Genomic DNA, 10,722 nt, shown 5'->3' with positions numbered 1-10,722 from the left:
ATATAAATGGATATATATACGTATGTGTGGGTGAGTCTGTGTGAGTTGCTACTCAAGAATTTCACATTCCTGGCTCTCATGTGACTCATGATAAATAAATAAAAGTTATTCCACAGTATTTCACTGTATTGAGTACATTCATTTGCTTAACTTGCATTCACACCAGTGTAATACTTGCATATATATATATATACACACACACACACACACACACACATATATATATATATATATATATATATATATATATATATATATGTATGTATGTATGTATGTATGTATGTATATGCGTACATGTGTATATAATTTGTGTAGGAGAGAAAGTGAGACTGAGAAATTAATATTGTAGACTAAGATCTCAAAAAGAATATAAGGACATCACACTATATTAAGAAAAAATATATCAAAATAACTCCAATCAAAGATGGGGAAATTAATCAATTAAAAAAAGAAAAATTAAAATGGGATAAACCATGAATCGACTGTAAACCTCGATTGTTTTATATATATATGTATACTGCATTGGTGGAAAATTGGAGACGAACACCATTTCTCTGTGTGATTGGTTTAGAAAATTAGGATTTTAAGGTAATTTTCTTAACATGAAACCAATGGTAACCTTAATACACAAATAAAGAAATTTTATCCACCAATGCGGTGTTGATTACTCATTATCGTTGTTTGAAATTTACATCTTTACATATATCGGCATAATGATACTAATAACCTGATGTTCAAACTCAGTATGTATATTGCTTCAGAATGAAGCCTCAGTTGAGTATCAGAACAGTCAGAAGAAATGAAAATGACTGAAATAAGAAATTATATCATGTGTTACATTACTAACAGCTGTTTCTGTGATAAAATACAATGTGCTCATAGTTGAATGCTTGTGTTTTAAGCTCCTGTGAAGCTATAGAGTGAAACAGAAGTATTCAACTAGGAATGCACTCTGCCTAATAACTGAAACAGCTGTAAGTTAATGATGTTCATGATAATTTCTTACACCGTTGTCATTTGTTTAATTTCTTATATGTTAATAGTTTGTCATGGAGCTGAAGCATTCAGAAGTTGCTGTTTGTCTTTCGATCTAAGTAATAATTAAAACAGTTAATTTGTTACATAATTGGGAAAAACATTTAAAGATGAGTAATTGATTAGTAGATGCTACAGTGACATGATAAGAGAATCATTCCATGTTTTAGGTTGTCACTGTGGCTGATGTGTATATATTAGATAACTGCTTTGTTTTATATGCCCTGTGTGTGTATGAATGTATATACATACATGTATATATGTGTGCGTGCGCGTGTGTATGTAATGTGAATTATGCACTATATACGCTATGTTTGCATATATATATATATATATATGTACTCTACATGTACACTCGTGCATCTCGTGTATATGCATTTTGTAAGAGTTTGAATGTATGTAACATATACTCATATATGTATATAATACACACATGCACGTGAATGCATATATAAAACTGCAACTGAATGCGAGCTCTTTTATTATTATTATTATGTTTTTTAATTTTCTGTTTACTTGACTTAAAGGAGGGGGAGGAGGGGCAGAGCCCATGTATCCTCCTTGTGCAGTATGTGTGGACATGTGTGGGAGATGTGTGAGTGCGTATGTAACATTTGAATTTTATTTATGATGTTAAAACTTAACTGTTTAACCAATTTCTTTGTTCTGAATTATAATAATAATAATAATAAAAAAGGAAAAAAAAAATTTGCAATCAACTCTTAGTCCAAAAAACTTCGTCTCTACTCTTCTGTTATAATATTTTGTTTTGTTGATATTTCAAGTTGCTTTCTTTTCCAAGCAGCCTCTATCTACTTTGAAGAATTTCACGACACCACACGAGGTATCTTTCTCCTATATTAACTCAGTTTAAGGTGGTGGAGCTGGCAGAGTCGTTAGTACGCCGCGCAAAATGCTTAGCGACATTTCGCCCGTCTTTACGTTCTGAGTTCAAATTCCGCCGAGGTCGACTTTGTATTTCATCGTTTCGGGGTCGATAAAATAAGTAGCAGCTTCGCACGGGGGTCATTGGAATCGACTTACCCCTCCCCCGAAGTTGCGGGCCTTGTACCAAAATTTGAATCCAATATTTCATTCTCTGATCGAGACTATGTCGACGACTCTGCCTTCGCAGCTGATCGATTGTGTGATGTGCCAGATTCCTTAGCATCTTATGGGAATGCTGCTGCCAAAACTGGTCTGTGTCTCAATATAAAGAAGTCTGAGTAGATGATCCAGCTTCAATCCTCTCATCTTTTTACTTGTTTTACTCCTTTTGTGATTCTCTTATCCTTTTACAGTCATTGGACTGTGGCCATGCTGGTGCACCGTCTTGAAGGGTTTAACTAGCTTTAAAATAATAACTTGAATTTAGCATTTACATTTAATTCTACAAGGGGGTGACGAAAAGTTTCTGGGTTTTAAGGGTGTGGCGAAAGGCCTGGCTGGAGGCCCAACCTTCCGAGTTATTTTACAGGGCTTAGAAAAACTGAAGGGCCGCTGCAATAAGTGTGTGAACCTGAGAGGGGAATATGCCGAGTAAAACCATGATTAACTGATCCACCTGTATTTTCTTTTACGCCAAGCCAGGAACTTTTCAGCACCCTCTCGTATGTATCAACGGCCTCTATCTCTTTGTTATGCTCTGTAGTCTCATTGAAATTAGTGATCTTGAAAAAATAGGGGTCATGCAACGTCATGACCCTTACATATTGAAGACATACTCTTTGGGTTTGTCGCCCACTAGTTCGTTGCTCTTTCTGCGTTATAAGTTGATGAAAACGATCACATTCAAATTAATTTGAACGCGTGGAGCCCACGTGGGAGCCTCTACATCATAGCTGGGGAGAGGCTCGTCTGCATTTAGATTATACATATACAGATATATACATATACAAGGGGTGTATGAAAAGTTTTGAACCTTCAAGGCCTTTTTTGTTTTTTTGAGGCTCATGACTTTTCATACACCTCTCGTATGTACACACACACACACACACACTGCTTGACAACGGGCGTTTACGTCCCCATAACTTAGTGGTTCAGCCAAAGAACTAATAGAAAAGGTACCAGGTTTAGGCTTACAAAAAAAAAAATAAATAAATAAACAGTTCCAGGGTCGATTCATATTTTCGACTAAAAAAATTCTTCAAGGTGGTACTCCAGCATGGCCGCAGTCTAGTGGCTGAAATCAGCAAAAAATAAGTTGCTTATTAATTTATGAAGCGAAAGACATTATTTTTCCTTCTGAGCACAGCAGCGCCCTCTTCAGGTTTTGAATTTTCATTTCTTCCTTGGTATTCATATATGGTCAGTCATCCTGTACTGTATTGCTACAATGTACAGTTTTCTTTTGTTTTTCAGAAACCTGGTCAGTTTATTAGTAAGTTAGTGAGTTACTTTGTTAGTTCGTTCGTTCGTCCGTCCTTGTCAACGTTGACCAAGGACATCATATGGGAGAAGATGGGACACGTTGTATCCGGTTTTGGCCAATCAGTCCAATGCATGCTAAGAAGTCTCTGCTGCAGATCGGGCATTGGTGGTTCTGTTGCGACTGAATGCCAAATGTTGGTTCTGGACTTGCGTAGTTCGTTCTATTTCTTTGTGCCTTCCTTGGAAGTGGCGCCTGCAATCTTGGCCTGTTCGTGGTATTATAAACATGTGAATTAAACGACTTTATTCATCGACAACATACGGATAGATTGTGAAATACATTTTTCATTGGATGTTGATTTTTCGAAATTACAGTCTGCTGCTGCAGCAGCATCAGCAGCAGCAGCAAGAAATTAAAAGAAGAATCTATATAACAATCTCCCTTTTATTGTTCATTATGTTTTTTGTTTTCCAAACAAATTCTTACACTTTGAAGTTTTTTAATTTATATTATTAAATTAAAATAAAAAGAAAAAAAATGAAGAAAAGAAAAATACAGCGACCCGATTAAAGGTTTAATTATTTCCAATCAATTAAAAAAAGAAAGACCTCCCATTATCAATATTTTTTTCCGGAATGGGTGTGGAGTGGGTGGTGATTAATTTTTTTTACAACGCACAAAAAAAAAAGATAAAAAACAAAATGTACACAAAAATTCTTCATAAAAAATGTTCATCTAAAAGAAATTCTTTGAGACAATTGGAATATTTGATGAGTGTAATTAATAAAGATTCATAATTGGAATATTTGATCAGTGCAACTAATATGGTTTCCTAATTGGAATCTTCGATCTGTGTTACTAATATGGATTCTTAATGAAAAATATACAGATAGTCCTGGTGCAGACAATATTTTTTTATTCTAATACATACATACATACATACATACATACATACATACATACATACACACACACATTTATAAACACACACATATATAATGTTATATATATATATATATACGTGTGTATGTATACACATATATATGTGCGTGTGTATATATATATATAAAATATTGTATATATATATATATATATATATATATATATATATATATATATATATATATATACACACACTTATATATCTACATATATATATATTTATACATACACACACACACACACACACACATATATATATATATATATATATATATATATATATATATACACACTCATATATATACATACACGCACACACACACACACATATATATATACTTATACACACATTTATGCTCATACACACAGACTCGCACACACACACACTCACACGCGCGCATACACGCGCACACACACGCGCACTCACACACGCACATACATACTGTAATAAATACAAAATGAATGATGATGGACATAAACGAACAAGTTTTCACAACATGGCGTGTATGAATATAAATTTATCGCTTTGTTCGTAAGAAAGGGTGAAAAATTTTGATTAAAAAACGTCTTTGAGCGTTGCTAAACAATTCTTTTTTTGTTCTAGCAAAACGTAGATTCCAGAATATGAATACATAATTTTTTTTTTATATTGTAGAAAATACAAATTACGATGGTGTTCCCGTAGTTTGCTGTGTGTGTGTGTTTATGTGTGTGTGTATGTGTGTATGTGTGTGTTTATGTGTTTGTGTGTTTGAATATGTGAGTGTTTGTGTGTATGTGAGTATGATTCTGTGTTTGACTCTGTGTGTAAGTGTGTAATATGTGTAATATGTGTATATATGTGTAAACAGGTATGCATAAAATGGTTTAGATTTCATTTCACAATTTGTTTAAAGGAAACATTAGTGTTTTTACATTTCTGAATGTCATCACGTTTTTGCATTTTTTTTTTAGAAAAAATTTTTTATATAAAAAAAGAAAGAAACAAAAAAAACAACAACAATAACAAAAACTAATAAATCCAATACATATATTTAAATGAAAGTGTATGTTAGCAGATACATGCACATACGCATATGCATGTACAGCGTAAGTGTAAATAGAGACATGATATACAGGCATACATGTATATCAGTGACATATGATTGTGCATGCACGACTCTTAGTCTGTTTGAAATCCGATATATACATATATGACACACATTTTGTTAAATACCTTCCACTCATTTCTGTTTTAACAAATTTGTGTTACTATTAGCTATGATATTTTATACTGAATTTATCATTTTCGAAAAGCGTAAAGGTGCGTGACCTAGAGGTTAAGGTATTGCACTCATGTTCGTCAGATCGTGTTTACGATTCTTAGACCAGGCAGTACGTTGCATTCTTGAGCAAAAACGAATTCACTTCACGTTGCTCCAGTCAGCACAGTTGTGAGTTACAGCAATATCTGGGGAGTTAACCCTGCGATGGACTAGCGTCCTATTCGGGGGGAGTGATGTAATCTCAGTCATTTATGCTCCATGGAAATCAGGTTAAGCTCCAGTCTTTTGACCCAGGGGCTCATGATAGAGACTTAAATTCCTAAATTTAGCCCCACCAAAAAATGGGGGGTTGGCTTTGCTGTGTGATAAAAAGTTAGTTTCTCAACCACAAGGTTCCGGGTTCAGTCCTACTGTGTGGCACCTTGGGTAAGCGTCTTCTACTATAGCCTCGGCTAACCAAAGCCTTGTGAGTGGTTTTGGTAGACGGAAACTGAAAGAATCCCATCGTTGTATATATATATATATATATATATATATATATATATATATATATATATATATATATATATATATATATATATATATATATATACATGTATGTCTGTATATATATATATATATAATACACACACACACACACACACACACACACACACACACACATACATATATATATATATATATATATGTGTGTGTGTTTGTATATGTGTGATGTATATATGTCTATATACATACACGCACACACAAACACACACACATATTTATTTATATGTGTGTGTGTCTTTGTGTTTGTCCCCGTAACTAGCGGTTCGGCAAAAGAGACTAATAGAATAAGTAACAGACTTAAAAAAAATAAAACAAAGTTTCGTTCAACTAAAATTCTTGAAGGCGGTGCCCCAGCATGGCCGCGGTCTAATGACTGAAACAACTAAAAGAAAAGAAAAGAAAGGAAAAGGGAAAATGTAGTATACAAGAAATACCCAGAAGTTTAATTCCCGGTTAACGTCTCACTTCTGCTCACTCTCTTGTCCGTGTGATTCGTGTACATAATGCTTGTTATTCATTTATTTATTTATTCATTTTTCTTCCTAAGGATTGATTCAGATTTTGGCACAAGGCCATCAATATTTGGGGACGGGGGATGGGACAGCAGTAAGACCAATGCGGTTTGTGCTTAGTTTAAGCATAAACCGTAAGTTAATTCCAGTGCGTTGATGTACAAAACAAGTGGTCTTTAACATCGTTATAATAATAATAATAATGGTGTCATAATTTTCCAAAAGGGCAGCAGTTTTGGGGGTGGGGTGGGGATGAGTCGATTACATCGACCCCAGTGTTCAACTGGCATTTATTTTATCGACCTTGAAAGGGTAAAAGGCAAATTCGACCTCGGCGGAATTTGAACTCAGAACACAGCGGCGGGCGAAATACCGCTAAGCATTCCGTCCAGTGTGCTAACGATTCTGCCAGCTCGCCACCTTAGTAGTAGTAGTAGTAGTAGTAGTAGTAGTAATAATAATAATCTTTTCTACTATAAGCACAAGGCCTGAAATTTGGGGGTGTGGGCAGTCGATCACATCGACCTCGGTATTCAACTGGTACTTAATTTATCGACCCCGAAAGGATGAAAGGCAAAGTCCACCTCGGTAGAATTTGAACTCAGAACGTAGCGACGGACGAAATACCGCTAAGCATTTCGTCTAACGTGCTCACGATTCTGCCAGCTCGCCGCCTTAATAATAATGATAATAATAATAATGATAATAATAATAATAAATAATCATGATGATGATGATGATATACGTAATATATTTGTATATGTATGTATATATATATATGTGTGTGTATGTGTATATATATGATACACACACACATTCATATGTACATATATATATATATGTATATATATATGTATATATATATCTGTCGAGCGTCATACTAATATATACTTTTGTTATTTACACCACCTGTCCTCGTCTGTTGTTATTTTTTGTATATTCTCCCATATATGTATATATATGTATATATATGTATATATACATATATATGTATATATATGTATATATATGTATATATATATAAGTATATTTATATATATATAAGTATATTTATATATATATATACATGTATATATATATATATTTAAACACACACACACACACACACACACACACACACACACATATATATATATATATAAAGATGAGTTTAACAGTCCAAAATATTCCAGTCTTATTATTAAACAGCTCATTACAAATATTTAGACATTTAATCGTACTTTACATTTGAAATCATTACAATCACTAGAAGCGCTGGAGTGCTAGAGCACCTACAAGGTGAGCAATGAGATGGAAGTTCGATTCCCAGTTGAGCCATTTCACTTTATCTAATCCTTACATTTGAAGTTCCTGGCCACTGTCAATAGCCTGGAGAGGGACGGATTCTTGCTCTGGTGACTGACCATTGATGGAAACGTTAGATGGTTAATATTTAATAGCCTGAGTGTGGGTGGAGGGGTGGGACGGACCCTGGGCATGGTGACGCCTTACCATGGCGCTGTTATATGGAAAATAGTCAACAATCTTCTGTGGAGAGGGACGGACTCTGAACAAGATATGCTCTTAGGGCATTAAATAGATGCTTAAATTTCAGTAGTCATCCAATTATGAAATAAGAGTTAAAAAAGTTTCATGCTTAGGAATCTACAGGCGGTGGTGTTGTTGATGATGTTGTTGTTGTTCTTGACGGTGGTGGTAGTATTTAATTTCTTGCCCCAGGTCAGACCAGAATAACCAGATCAATTATCAAAAGGCTATCTAGCCGTGACCATCCTGTCTTTTTGCTTTCTTTCTGTTTTTTTTTTTTGCTTTTGTTTTATCAGTGACTGTGTATCTAAGATCACATTATTAACGAGTCATTTCTTCACGACAGTATCGTGTGATTGGAAGAAAATTTGGATGCTATTTCTAACAAGTCGTGCCACTAAATAGAGGCTACTCCACTGCCGAGTTCATTGCATGTCTGACACCCAACTTAAGTGTCAGAGATTCGAAACCGGTTACAGTTGGTTTGCAGTGTATCTATGATTAAGACACTTTATATTCAATGCCACAATTCACCAGCTATAAGTAGGTGAAGTTCAATTTCTTGAGACTGAAAGTAGTCGTAGAATTTTCGCCTACAAAAGTTTATATTCAATAGTATTACTTTATCGTTATAATAAATATGTTTATTGATAAGTTATGCCATAGTTTGATAAATAGGCCGAATTATTTGCTATTTTGTGAAAGGGGTAATTATAAACCACCTGATTAACAATAATGAATTCAATAATGAGATACATGGATCTACTACGAGTATTTCCGGAGTAAGTGAAACAGCTATGACTAGGAATCGAAATCCACTTCTCATATTCGGTTTGCTGGGAATTTAACCATCTATATTGCAACGTTTGTCATTAAACTAAATACTGCAGGATTCTAATTAAAAAGTGGACTTAGAAAGTTAGAAGTTGTCACGTGACTATGCAGTCATCACAACGTGAAAACCATTGAAGAAGAAACAACAAAAGCGTTATAAAGAAGATGCTGAATACATAGAAGAGTGTCATAGTATTTAAGAACACTTACACACACGCATGCATGCACGCACGCACACACGGACGTACGCACACACACACACACACACACACACACACACACACACACACCTTCTCTCTTTCTCTCTCTCTCTCTCGTATTTGTGTGCGTGAATCCCTGTTTTATTAAAGATTTTCTTTTACTATCTAGCCTATATGTATATATACACCTACAATTTACAATATATATATATATATATACACACATATATATATACACACACATACATATATAAAGGCAAACACGCATACACACACACACACGTAGCTAAATACACATTGAAAATAATTCAAGGATCATATATTAAAATAAACATATATATGTATTCCATATGTTATTTTCCTGGACATGGTTCTGTGTTTCTAGAAGAAATGTGTTAATAAAATTATCTATATTACACATTGCCTTCATCAGCAGGTAATAAGTAATAAAACAAACTGATTTAAAGATACTATATACAGACGCGGATATGACTGTATGAGTAAGAAGCTTGCTTTGCAGTTTTAATTCATATATCTACATATCTATCTGGCTTTAGCATGGTTTAGTTTAAGCACAGAGTACAGAATACGTGCGTAGATAGCACGGAGTGCATGAAGGATACGTTATCGAGAAGACCATAGCGTGAGACCGAAGTTCTTACACAAAACTATTAATTCATTCACTAGTTAGTAAATTGATAATGAAACTATAAACAGTACGTCTGATATATTGGCAGAATGACCTTCCCAAATTACAACGTCAACAACACGCACACATATATATTGAAAATTATAAAAGGTTATACACAAATAAATATGTAGAGCAGACAAACGTATACACATACCAAGGCTATCCATATTTCAAGTAAATTGACTCAATGCAATCGATATGTAGAGTTTTATATGAGTATGTAAGATTAATATATTGTATAATCATTATTTGGGATGTGTAAAATTAATCAACACGATGTCCTGAGGTTGAAACGTTTTGTAACTTGCATGAATAAGCTATCTTTGTCTGTTAATCTGTATGTCAGATTATCTATCTATCTATCTATCTATCTATCTATCTATCTATCTATCTATCTATCTATCTATCTATCTATTTACCCGTGTGCCTGCCTGTCTGCCTGTCTGTTGATATCTATCAATGTCATATTTCTGTAACTATTGCCGAAAAGAATATTGCATGCAACTTCATACTTACATGCATACATCACATGCATATATATCTACATACATATATACATATATTAGTAATTATATATCAATTTATATGTACATTGATTGCTTGTCAATAAAATACACACATTCAAATACAGACACACAGATACAGACACACACACACACGTACGCACACAGACGCGTATCATTTGAACATAGCATATGAGGTATTTCCGTTTATTATTATTATTACACTCTAATTTTCCCTTACACTTTCACCCCCTCATACAAATACATACATGTTTGTGCCCATATATATATATATA

The sequence above is a fragment of the Octopus bimaculoides genome, chromosome 8 (genome assembly GCF_001194135.2).
Source record: "Octopus bimaculoides isolate UCB-OBI-ISO-001 chromosome 8, ASM119413v2, whole genome shotgun sequence".
Classification (NCBI taxonomy): Eukaryota; Metazoa; Mollusca; class Cephalopoda; order Octopoda; family Octopodidae; genus Octopus; species Octopus bimaculoides.
Note: the sequence above shows the minus strand (reverse complement) of the source record.